Here is a 13218-nt window from a genome sequence, read left to right on the forward strand (position 1 = left end):
CAACTTTTCCACAGACTAGGGGGAGTGGGGATGGTTTGGGGATGATTCAAGCATATTGCATTTATTGTGCACTTTATTTCTAATCAAACACTGCCGCTGATCTGACAGGAGGTGCCGGTCCTCAGCCCAGAGGTTGGGGATCCCTGCTCTAGCAGAGACAGAACAAAGAGGCCGAGGGAAGAGGGAGAGGAAGATGCAGCCAGTGAGCATCTAGGGAAGCCCCCACCTTGTCCCGCCAGTTCCTTCGGTCTCACCCCTGAGCTCCTTGGTGTGCCTGCTGGTCCCTGTATTTTGTGGTGTGATCTTTCATCCGTTCCTGAGATTCAACATGTCTTCCTTTTCTTTCGAAACAGACTCTCAGAGATGAGGCCCCGGGGCCAGAATGTGTAAGGGCTCTGAGAGCTTTTTCTTAAAATGGATGCAGAAATGTAGTAGCTCTTGTGAGCCGAGCTGTTCCTGGTGGCCACGCCCGGGGGCCGGGGCCCTCTAGGCAGCACTGAAGGAGGTCCCGACGTCCCCGTCCCAGGACAAGGGGGTGGACCCTCGAGAGGAGCTGTGGACGGCAGCGGGGGGGGGGGGGGGGGGGGGGGGGCTCCTCCCCACGGCCTGTGCTCTCTTCTCTGAGCCACGCAGGTCTCGAGGCTCCAGACCGACAGCCTCACTTCACACCAGAATGTAGAACTAAACGTATCTTGTCGTTTTATTTGGATACTGTGTGTTTGTGCACGAAGCATGTCTTTTCATTCTGCTGTCTGACATCTGGGGCCTTGCTGACCTGGGGAGCCTGCCCCTCCCGGGCCAGCCAGGTGCTAGAGATGCTTAACCACTTGCCTAGGAGTCCAGAGCCTCCCACCCCAGTCAGATCCTCACGCTTGGGCCATCACTCCCCTGCCCTCATCACCCCAGGGACAGGTGCCAGGTGACGTGGGACAGTCCTGTGCCCCAGAGCCCACTGACATTATTATAAAACTAGACCATCAGAAGCCCGCTGACGCTCCCTTTCCTGTTCATTCCTGCAGAAACCATAACAGAGGTTTTGCCCACGTTTCTCCTCACTCTACCCCCTGACGGACCCCCGTGTATCCCCGAGCACCCCCGCCCACGGCACGGTGCACCCTCTCTTCTCGGGCCCTGGGAGTAACAGGCTCTCTTTTCAATGGCAGCTGTCTCCTGGTCTGTAAGCCTCATCGTACCTGGATAATAACACATGTCTTAAAATAGTTGGACACTGTACTAAACCTTTTACATGTATTAACTCATTTAAGCCTCATAACCACCCCATGAGGTAGGAATCCTTTTTTAGGTAAAAAAACTAAAACACAGAGAGGTCAAGTCAGCTGCCTAGCTGCCTAGAGCCAGGTTGCCTGGCTCCATAGTCCAGGTGTTAAGCCAATAAATGTTACACTGTCTATTGACCCCACAGTCATCTTAAGTGAGTAAAAGCATAATGCTCTGGTATGGCATTGTGTATGGGGTGGAGGGAGGTGGAGGGGTGGGTGTGGGCTGCCACAGGTGGGCAAGTACAGGACTCCATCACAAGGGGACACGCTGGGCACCAGCTTGCACATGACGGGAAGTGGGAGTGCCTCCTGGGGCTTGGGCCAGGCAAGTACAAGAAAAGTGTGAGAAGGCAGCCCCTGGGCTGGAGCTCAGTGCTGTTTCCCAGCTTCCCAGCTCCACCAGCTACTCTGATCCCAGTGGAGACCAGCAGACATGTTCAGAAGGAAAGGCAAAGAGGGTGGGTGACCTGGGGAAGCTGGTTCGAGAGGAGACAAATGAGGGGGAAGGAGGAGAAGGTAAGGAGGGAGAAGAGTAGAGAGATTGTGGGTGAGCCCACAGGACTCAGGAATCAGTCCAGCTGCTCCAGAGGGACAGTCACAGGGCAGGGGCTCAGAGGATGAAAGGGAGCTGGAGCCCCCACGAGGCTCTGATGCCTGGTGCCTGGAAATCCACACTGGTGATGATCCCAGCTCCTTAAGTAAGTGCTGACCACAACCCCTCCCACCAGCCAGCTCCCTGGCTCTCAGTCTCTTAGGCAACCCACCCCACCCAGGAAAGGGGAAAGGTCTCTCCCAGTCTATGCGAAGGAACCGTTATACAGCTGTTCTGGAGATCCTTCTTTAACTCTCAAGAAATCAAAGCCAGGGGAAGTAGGAGTCAAAATCAACTGCTCAGTCAAGGAACACCTTCATAAGCATCAGGTTTCGATTGCAAAGCTGGCAGACACCAGGCCCACTGGCTGTTCCACACTGGATCCCAGGCTACACAGCAGAAGCCTGGCTTTGGGGGTTGATTAGTCTCCGCCACGGTGGGAAGGGAAAATAATTCCCAACTGAGCTTTTCGCCTAGGAAGAAAAGCTATGACCAACCTACACAGTGTATTAAAAAGCAGAGATATCACTTTGCCGACAAAGGTCCGTATAGTCAAAGCTGTGGTTTTTCCAGTATTCATGTACAGATGTGAGATGAGCTGGACCATAAAGAAGGCTGAGTGTCAAAGAATTGATTATTTCGAATTGTGATGCTGGAGAAGACTCTTGAGAGTAACTTGGACAGCAAGGAAATCAAACCAGTCAATCCTAAAGGAAATCAACCCTGAATATTCAATGGAAGGACTGATGCTGAAGCTGAAGCTCCAATACTTTGGCCACAGAAGAGCCAATTCTTTGGAAAAGACCCTGATGCTGGGAAAGATTGAAGCCAGGAGGAGAAGGGGACGACAGAGGATGAGATGGTTGGATGGCATCATGGACTCGACGGACATGAGTTTGAGCAAGCTCCGGGAGATGGTGAAGGACAGGGAAGCCTGCTGTGCTGCCGTCCATGGGGTCTCAGAGTCAGACACGACTGGGTGACTGAACAACACCCTGGTAGAGGCAGGATTGCTGCTGGGCAGGGTAACCCACAGCACCAGGCTCAGGAGAAGACGGGAGGAGGACAACACGAGGCAGACGTGTGTGGGCCAGGGCTCAGGGGGTCTCGCTTCACTGCATCCTCAGCCCACAGCTGCCTGAGCTCTCCCAGCCACTGAGCCAGGAGGGCCTCTGCCTGCTGCGTATGGATACGGGCAGGCCTGCCACCAGTCTCCTCCACAGGCACCTGGGTGGGCCTTGGAGAATTCCTTTCTCCACTGCAGCTCTCATTCACTAAACCAGTGGCTCTCAGACCTGCTGTCCATCAGAATCCCCTGGGAGCTTTTTTATGGAGAGGTCCCGCCATATCCCAAGAGATTCTGACTTCATCGGTCTGGGACAGGGCTCTGCTATTGATTGTTTTTGTTCTGTTTATTGTAATCTTCCCTGGTGATTCTATATGTAGCCAGGGTTAAGAACCACTGTACTAGTTTACATGACACCTCAAGGCTTCCACCAACCTGCTTAAATCTACAACCCCTCCCATATGTCTACCTCCCTTCCCTTCTGTATTTGTCTCCATTACATTTTTACCATTTAATCTATTAGCTATTCTTCTTGTTGATATCTCCACTAGAATGTAAAGCCTTTGAAAGAGGAGTTTTGGTCTATTTCATTCAACACCACAGCCTGGCCCCTGGCACAATGTCTGGCACACAGAGGAACTGCTCAATGAAATTTGGAATGACCATGAATGAGGACAGGTCACATCCACCTTGCCCTCTGCTCTGTCCATCCCAGTTCCCACTCACACACCCAGCACAACACCCAGCACACGGCAGGTACCTGTGTTGGTTTCCTAGGGCTGCTATAACGAAGAACAGCAGACTGGGTGGTTTAAGACAACAGACATTTATTTTCTCAGTTTTGTCCAGCAGGCAGGAGGCTAGAAGTCTAAAGGCGAGAAATCCGAAGTCAGTCTCAGCAGAGCCATGCTTTCTCTGAGACTTTCGATGGAATACTTCCTTGCCTCTCTACCTTTCAGGAGTGGCTGTCAATCCTTGTATGCAACTGTGTCACTCCAGTCTCTGTCTCTCCCTGCAGAAGGCGTTCTCTATATGTATCTGGGTCTGCATGACATTTTCCTCTTCTTATAAGGGCACCACATATATTGGATCAGGGGCCCATCCCCTCCAGCAAGCCCTCATCTTAACTTGACTTCACTTCAAAGACCCTATTTCCAACTCAGTTCACGTTCACAGGTCGGGACTCTGTATCTTTTAGTGTTAGTCAGTTAGTCATGTCTGACTCTTTGTGACCCCATGCTCAGCAGCCCACCAGGCTCCTCTGTTTATGGGATTCTCCAGTCAAGAATACTGAAGTGGGTAGACATTCCCTTCTCCAGGGGATCTTCGCAGTCCAGGGATCGAACCTGGGTCTCCTGCATTTGTCCACATATTCTTTACTATTTGAGTCACCGTCTTTTAGGACGACACAATTCAACCTACACAATGTTTGATATATATTTGTAGAATAGAAGAGATTCGTCATAGTTTAAAGCAAGGAAGAAGCAGGATCAGTAACTCCAGTAGCTTGTCCTTCTATCACACTGGGCCTGTTGGGGTCCCAAGCACGTCATCTGAGACACAAGCCTGGGGAACCCTTGGCCTGTCACCCCACAGACACTCAGCAGTGTTCAGAGAACAAATGGTGAAATAGTTACCGAGGAGGCCAGGCAGCTTCCTGGTCAAGCTAGGGGATGTCAGAAACAACAGTCATGGGGATGGCGCCTTGGGAAGCCTGAGCCTCCCTCCAGCCCGCTGGGATCTACTCTTCCATAAAAGAAATTCTTTCAACAGCTGCTGAGGAATCGGGGAGGGGGGCAGTGGCCTGCTCCCCTCCTTCCCACGGTGTGACAGTGGCCAGCAGTCAGGCAGGAGGGGGCTCAAAGCAAGACTTGTAACTGGCAGGGAAGCTTGGAGTGGTCCCCAGCCCGAGCCCTGCAGCCTGTCCTCCACGTAGATGGAGACGCTGCCCCCCACCCCGTGGTCCCCCCACCTCCTGTCAGAGGGGAAGTCGCACTCCTCTGCTGCCTTGGGATGAGGGGGGGATGAATCTGTTCAGTGTCTGTCACTTCTGGTGACTCCTCTGGTTTACGAGGTTTACCCAATGGCAGGCTGTCTGTTCTGCTGGCCAAGATTTCCCGATCTGCTCCTTCGTGATTCTGAAGGCCATTTTACAACAGCGTGGGGCCCAGACTTGCACTAAGGTACTAATTCATCGATTAGCTCCCACATGAGAGCTTGTCTTGGCAACGCGACCAGGCCCTCGTGGCCGGTGCACACAGAAGCTGGGTAGGCCCACCCCGGCTGTTCACGCCTCCCTAATTGCACACCATCCATCACTCAGGTAGCCTGCCTTCTACTCAGAGGCAAGAGCGGCCAGGCCTTTCATCCCAGTTACCACAAGGCCCTTCCTTGCAGCCTTACCATGCGCATTTTTGGTTAAGCGCGTTTCCTTTCCTCTCTGTTGTTCCCTCTTGTTGGCAGCAGACCCTAGGACTTGGAGCTGCCGGCATCTGATCCTGCTCCTGTGCCGAAACCGCATCCCACAGCATTTCTGAGCAGCCAGGAGTGGAGGGAGGGGGGAGGGGGGTGTCTGGGCAGGCGGCAGCAGGAGGGCCCACCCCTCTGAGCTCCAGCGTCCCCCATCTGGCACAGAGAGGGAACTTGAGAAACGCCAAGAGGCAAACCATCTGTCCAGGTGGGCCCAGGAGGAGCGGGGGCCTGGGGAAACAGAGGTCATCGGGTGGGGGCTGGGAAGGGAGCACAGCCAGGTCTCAGCCCAGCTCCTAGGGTGGTGGGCCCAGCGGGAGCAGAAGGTGCTGGGGAAGCAGGGCAGGAAGGCCCTGGAGGCCCTGACTGTGCAGGCTGGGGAGGCCCAGCCACAGGCCGGGGGTCTCTTCTAGACGGAGAGGGATGCCCCCTCAGCGTCTCTCCACTTGCTCCAAGCCCTGCAACCCAGAGAGCCAGCCGGCTCCATGCCGCTTGTAAGATGAAGGAGGGGGTGATGGGCCACCCCCAGGCCCTAGGTGAGCAGCACAATCAAGTGTGGCCTTATCAACACTTGGCTGAGAACGGGCGCCCGATGGCTGGGCATTTCCCGAGGGGCAGCGGAGAATGATTAAAGCAGGGTGTCAGAACAGGGAGCAGCCAGAGGCCCCTCTGACTCCGCAGGCTGGGAGGGCAAAGGCAGAAGGCCCAGGAGAGGACCTGAGCACCCTGGGTGTCGGCACACACCCACCTACGGGGAGAAGCTGCCCGGGATGGCCGTGCCCTCTCTGTTCCCACAGATGGGACCTCTGCCTTCAGAAAGTGTGAGTCCTAAGACAAGCCTGACTACTAGGACTGGGTCCAGGGGGACTGGGGTCAAGGTACAGTACATCCTGGAATCCTCACTGCCGACCGCAGGGTCTCGGGCAGACCTCAGTTCCACCCGCCAGTCCCTTGCTCTTGTTTCTGCCCCCCAAGCCCTTCTCCCTCCCCAGACAGTGAAGCCCACAGCAGCTGCAGGTCTTCTGTTCCCAGAGTCTGGGGAGAGTTGGGGAGATGCTCCCTAAAGGGAGGGGCCCTGCAGCAGGGCCTCTCAGTGGTGATAAGACGGGTGCTTTCTATTTACTTCTCTTGCTGCTTTTATTTTCCAATTTTCCTACAAAGAACACACGTTCTTTGTATAATAAAAATGTTAAGTTTTAAAAGATGGAAACTAATTCACATTCTTCTTTTAGGCCCTAACTCTAACCCTTTCATCTTCACGATGTCCTCTTTGACTCACTCTGCCCAGAATCAGCCTTCTTGTGTCTGAATTCTTATTAGAATCAGAATCACAAAGCACAGCTGATTTCAGTTGTTTCAAAGGCAGCCTGACGTGTCTAACTGGTCAGTGACTCTGCGCCCTGACTTCTCTGTCTTCCAGTTTCCTCCAGGGCCCCCCATTTTGAGAGGCAGAGAGGTGCTGGTTCCACCCCCCACTGACCCCCATTCTATGCCCCAGGACAAACTTAGGTCTGTTGTCAAGACCCAGTCCCAGGCAAGGATGTGAAGAAATTGGGACCTTTGTGCACTGTTGGTGCAAAGGTAAAATCGTGAACCACTACGGAAAACAGTATGGGGTCCTTTAAAAAGTTAGAATAGAATTACTGAGATTTCCCTGGTGGTCCAGTGGTTAAGAATTTGACTGCCAGTGCAGGGGACACAGGTTCGATCCCTGGTCTGGGAGGAACTCACATGCGGTGAGGCAGCTAAGCCTGTGCGCGACGACCGCTGAGCCCAAGTACCCTTGTTGTGCCCTGCAACAAGAGAAGCTACTGCGCTGGCAGCGTGTGCACCGCAGCTAAGTCAGCCCTGCTCACTGCAACTAGAGAAAGCCCACACAGCAACGAAGGCCCAGCAGAGCCAAAGTCAAACACAGGCCATTTTTAAAAAAGAAATAGAATGACCATATGAAATAGCAATTTCACTTCCAGGTATATACCCAAAAATATTGAAAGTAGGGCCTCAAGGAGATATTTGTGTGCCCATGTTCATAGCAGCACAATTCACAGTAGCCAAGAGGCGGATGCAACCCCAGAGTCCATCAGTGGATGCGTAGAAAAGCACAATGTGGTAGATACATACAACGGAAGGGTATTCAGCCTTAAAACACAAAGGAAAACAGGATATAGTCTACAGCATGGATGGTCCTTAAAGACATTAAGCGAAGTAAGCCAGACGCAAAAGCACCAATACTGCATAACTCTACTTAAATGTGGTACCTAGAAATAGACGCGTTCGTAGAAAGTGGAATAGTGGTTGCCAGGGGCTGGGGAAGGGCAGGAACGGGGAGTTAGTATTTAATGAGTATGGAGTTTCAGTTCTACAAGAGGAAAGAACTTCTGGAGATGCATGGGCTGATGGCTGTACAACAATGTGAATATACTTAAAGCCACTGAACTGTACCCTTAAAATGGTTAAAACGGTAAATCATATACTGTGCATATTTTACCACAACTAAAATAATTAATCAGTTGATTGATTAATTAAAAGAAAAGACTCAACACCAGTGGGGCCAGCTGGGTCATCAACCCATAGCACCCGGCTCCACCTTACCTCACTGATGAGGGCTCGACATTCTCTAAGGGGCAACACGATGTCTTTTCCGTCTACTCTGAGTCATGCCTGGCACATAGTAGTAGCTCAAAAAATGTTTGTGGCATGAATGAGATGAAAATATAAAGACCACTTATTTCTATAATTGATAGGAAGTATGACAAGAAAAGGGCTTCCCAGGTGGCATTGGTGGTAAAGAACCTGTCTGCCAATGAAGGAGATGCAAGAGATGTGGGGTCGATCCCTGGGTTGGGAAGATCCCTGGAGGAGGGCACGGCAACCCACTCCAGTATTCTTGCCTGAAGAACCCCACGAACAGAGGAGATTGGCGGGCTACGGTCCATAGCGTTGCAGAGTCAGACATGACTGAAGCGACTGAGCACACATGCATGCACACTACAAGAAGACTTCTCTTAAACTCAGATTGGAGACAGGAAACCTGTATGTTTGTAGACCACACTTCTGTCTGTCCATCGGCTAGGGATGTGGGGAGGCAAACATTTCCCCTCTCTGCCCACAGGGTATACAGTCCACCCATGGGTATCTGAGATTGTCTTGTGGTCATTATAATTCAGAACCATGCCGTAGTGGAGCCAGACGCCAGAGCGACCTGGGGATGCAGCCAAGTCCTTGAAGGAGATGGAAGAGGAGACGATAACCTTAAAAGGGGGAGGTTGGGGATAGACAGGGAGAGAAGGAAAGGGAGTGGGGAGGTCTGAGAGAAGGGCAACTCTCCCCAGATCCTGCTACAACCCCACTGCATAGTGAGGAGGTGTTACTCACCTCCACCCCCACCCTGGGTCAACAGCCCTCTGCCAAGACAAGACCCCCAACTCCAGCCCCACAGGGCTCCTGGGTCTCTAAGAATGAGGCTCTCGTTCAAGCCAGAGAGCTAACACCCTCTTCCACACACGAGCCTGCTCTGCCTCTGCAGGGCAGACAGTCTGCAGCCCATTTCGGGGCCCTGGGCTTTACACCCTGTACCTCCTCTACCCTCCCAGCACCCTTGCAAAGCCCCGGCCCCCTCTTACAGACTCTGCTCCCCAGTGGTGAGAGGTGGGTTGCCTAGCATTGTACCTTCTGCCAGAAGGCAGAGTCCGTGTGTCAGCTCAGCAGCTCCACTCCCCGTGTGACATGCCTCCAGTTTACTCTCTGTTGTTCGTGTGTCCTCCCAAACAGAAGGGGAGCTTCCTGATGACAGAGCCAGAGTCCCCCTCAGTTCCCACCATGGTTCCTGCCTCTAGCTGAGTGTCTGAGAGCACAGTCGGCGGTTCCCAGCGAGCAGATAGAGATGAAACTTCTGCTGGATGGATGAGTGGGTGGACATCACCATCCCCACGTCACAGATGCAGGAACTGAGGCTGAGACTTGGTGACCTGCCCAAGTCCCCACAGTTCCTAAGGGGCAGGGGGGTTATGAACTAGCCTGCTCAACACAGATGCTCTTCTTCCTCCACAACAGTGAGGAAAGGTAACTCCTTCCTCCTCTTGGCAAAGGTAACCCAGATGCATCCCGGTTCTGGCTGCATCAGCACCCTTATTCTGCTTCCCCAAGTGGTACCTCCTCTAGGTGCCTCTTCCTCCAGTCTCCATCTCCCTCCTTCCAAAGCAGAGCACCAGGAGCTCCCAGGCACGAGCAGCCTCCACTGGCATGATCCGGAGGCCCTGTCCCAGGAGTGGGGACAGGATGGCCCTCCAGTGACCCTGGCACTGTGGCTGCAGCAGGAGGGCTCTGAAGCTGCAGGTCTGAACCCAGGCATGGCCCCAGCCCCAAATGACCTGTCCAGCAAGAGTGGCAGAGATACCTCCACCTGTCACCATACAACAGACGTGAGAGGCATCTGGGGACTCCATGGGGGTCTTGAGGGTTCCGTGGCCTCTGACCAGTCTCAATCCACAGGACCAGCGCATCCAACAGGCCTCCCCAGAACCCCAGGAATTGGATGAGATAAAAGGATCCTCCTCGGGCCCAAGGGAGAGTGAGGCCATGCAGAGTGACGGGCGCCCATCTGTCACCCTTCCCTGCCAGGGCCAAGCTCTCCGGCCACCCATTAGTCTCTTCCCTCCCTTAGATCCAGGCCCAAACCATCACACCGCACAGTTGATTTATTTATTCTTGTGGCCTTGCTCTTGGTGGGGTTAGAGAACAGCATGTCATCGGCCTCTCTAAATATTATAACTCCACAGAGAATTGATGAATGTGACTTATCACCCTTCCACTCCAGCTCCAGAATCCCCAGGCCATTCTTTGTTGATAGGAGTGTGATCATAATCATAATAATAACAGTAACAACAATAATAGCTGCTCGCAATTACTGAACACTCGTTCTGTGCCAGAGAGTGTGCTAAGCGCTTTCCTCGTATTATTTCATTTACTCTTTAACAACCATTTTAAGTAGGGGCTCATTCTGTCCTACTACACAAAGGAAGAAACTGAGGTTCTGAGTGGCTCAATGCTGATAATTTGCCCTGGTCACAGCAGGGCTGGAATGATATGAAGGGCAGCCTAGTCCGGGCCCTAGGGCTAATCACTGGACCATAAGCCAAGCCCCAACGTGCATCCCTATACCATAAAATCATTCCTCCACCTACTACTCAACCCCTAACCGAAGCCAAAGGCTCAGCCCCAAACCAGAGACCAAACAGAGCAAGCAATGTGTTTCCCCAAGAGCTGCACTGGGCAGTGGCTGCTGAAACAGGGAAAGGGGCCAGTGGGATATTTGCATATGATTGCTCACAGCTGGCCTCTGATGTTACCAGCCACCCCCGGTCCTGGCAATTTTAGAGCCAGACTTATGTCTGTCCCTGTGAAAATGATGGCCTCTTTGCTTTTCTCTCCTTTCATCTCTCTCCTGATTGTTGTCACTGACCCTGATACACTCCAGAAGAGACACGACCCCGCTATGGCTGGAGTCTGATTCTGATTCTTGCCATGCAGATGCTCTCACCACTCTGTGACTCCTGCACTGACCCAGAGTCACAGCCTCTGTGGGAGTGGAGGAGCCGGGGGTGCTCCCCCGAGGGTAGGCCACTCCATGGGGCAGTCCCTCTGGAAGAGGCCGGAGTCAGCCTCTCTGACCAAACCCCCTTGCTGGAGGGCTGGGAGCCCAAGGGCCAGCAACAGAGGGGTGGGAGGTGAGATGCTGCCCTGCCGTGTGGGAGGACAGAGGGGTGAGAGGGCAAAGTGCTGGGCAGAGATGAAGAGGTGGCCAGGTGGGAAAGCGGCGGCAGCCAGGCCAGGCTGAGACTTTGTGCCTTGAATGCCAGACTGTTTCTGGGCAAAGAATTTTCTGGATTTCCTTTGTGTTCCACTTTACGGTTTAGTAAATCTGCTGAACGCTCTGCTGTGCTAAGAGGAGTCAAGAAAAGCACTCTTTGTCCACGCTCGGCCTGGAACAGAGCCATGCTGGGGCCAGCAGGGTGGTGAAGACAGGACCGAGAGAGAAAATTCCAGAGGAGCTCAGGGGTTTGTATGTATTGGAATGCTTGGTGGGTTACCTCTTACCCCTTGAACCTGGGGTCTCTGGGACTTGTTCTGATAGAGAAGGCTGTTTCTTTACCTGTCCTAAGGTGGGGACCCTCACATCTGAGGGGCAGCCATCAGGCAGGAAAGGCCCCCCCTGGCTCCTCAATCACACACAGGCAGGTGGAAAACCTCTCTCCTCCTCTTCTCTGAGTACCCTCCCTCCTGAGGGCTCCCCAAGCCTCCTTCCCACAGAACCATTATACAAACCCCTCCTGCTGGGCAGATAAAAAACATCTGTCTAGTAGTCAGGCCAGGTGGAAACTTCTAAACCAAAAAGCTTTCTGGGGGCAATTCCCTCACTTAACTGTTACGGATCTTGGACAAGTTAATATCTGTGCCTATTTATTCACCTGTTAAAAGGAGATAATAATAGTACCAACATCTTATGTTTGTTGTGGTGATTAAGTGAATATACAAAAGTGTTTAGAACAGTGCAGGCTTCATGAAAACTCCATACAGGTATTAGCTGTTGTTAGTGATCACCCTACCACATGAGGACAGACGCGGGTATGAGGAGATGAGCAGAGAAACCCTCGAATCAGCACCACCTTTCGAGGCCTGGACCCCACCATCACGTTGAACGGAGCACACCTGAGCCCACAGCCCCTCAGGACACTCCTGGGCCTGCAGACTCAGCCAGGGCGGCTTTCTTCCTGACAGCCCAAGGCTGCTGCTGGCCACGATCTCCCTGCCTGAAGGTGGAGTGTGGTAGGCATCAGAGGGGATGGGATACTTTGAAAACTGAGAACAAATAGGGTCTGCAGGTACTGTTTTCTTCCAAAGGCTTCAGATCTGTTTTGGGAGACGGATGGACGACACACTGTTAGGACTGGCAGTCTTGGGGCACGTTGGGAACTGGGCGGTTCTGCCCACTCCACAGGACTACCTGCCTACTCCCCATCCCACCATCAGCCTCATCCGACTCAATCAGTACATATTAGTGTGTGTGTGTGTTTATCCATGCACAATAGTTTACTTATTTTATTTAGCCCCTTTATTGAAAATTCAGCCCAAAGCTCCAGAAGGTTGTCTTTGTGTCAACCTTCAAGGACTCATGGGTCCTAGGAAAACTCACCCAGGGAGGAAAGAACCCGCCCAAAGGCAAACACAGCAGCTCCTTTTCTGGGCATATGGGAGGATTAGCGGGCTCTCCAGGAAGCCATGCTGGATGAAGGCCACGGTACCGCTTCATGTCCCCGTGGAACGCAGAAGCAGATTTTGCACTCTATTAATCTACATCTGTTTGCATGTCCCTGCTGTCAGCGCTTCTGTCTAGGGAAGCAGCAAGCAGGCAGTAAAAGGAACATGGGCTTTGGCGGGGAGGGGAGACCTTGGTGCACCCTGCTTTATCACTCCCTGCCAAGTGACCTTGGGCAAGGGTCTCAGCCATTCTGAGCTCTTTCTCCAAACAGAGGATGCTGATAAGGGTCCCCACCCCGCAGGGCTGTCAGCCTCCTGACAGGATTAGCAAGGATGTGGATAATGCCTGGTGCAGTGCCTGGCACACACTGGCTTAGAAGGCATGGAGGTTGCCAGAGATGCCGGATGCTGGTGAAGACTGAGATGATGATGGTGACCCTGAGGTCCCAAGTCTGTGCTTTCTGCCTCCCTTGTTAGGCTAGGGGTTTTTCCAACAGCTGGTGGTGGTGTTTTCTCCTTTCCCCTCCTTGCTACAGCCTCACCTCCTCCCCACA

The 13218-nt window shown here is 53.0% G+C and overlaps 1 protein-coding gene across 1 annotated transcript in view; it reads right to left on the reverse strand.

Annotated features, from left to right (window-relative positions):
• ADCY5 (adenylate cyclase 5) overlaps nt 1-13218 on the reverse strand; it is a 154504-nt gene that overhangs the window by 48463 nt on the left and 92823 nt on the right. The window lies entirely within an intron of this gene.

The sequence above is a fragment of the Budorcas taxicolor genome, chromosome 1, assembly GCF_023091745.1.
Source record: "Budorcas taxicolor isolate Tak-1 chromosome 1, Takin1.1, whole genome shotgun sequence".
Classification (NCBI taxonomy): domain Eukaryota; kingdom Metazoa; phylum Chordata; class Mammalia; order Artiodactyla; family Bovidae; genus Budorcas; species Budorcas taxicolor.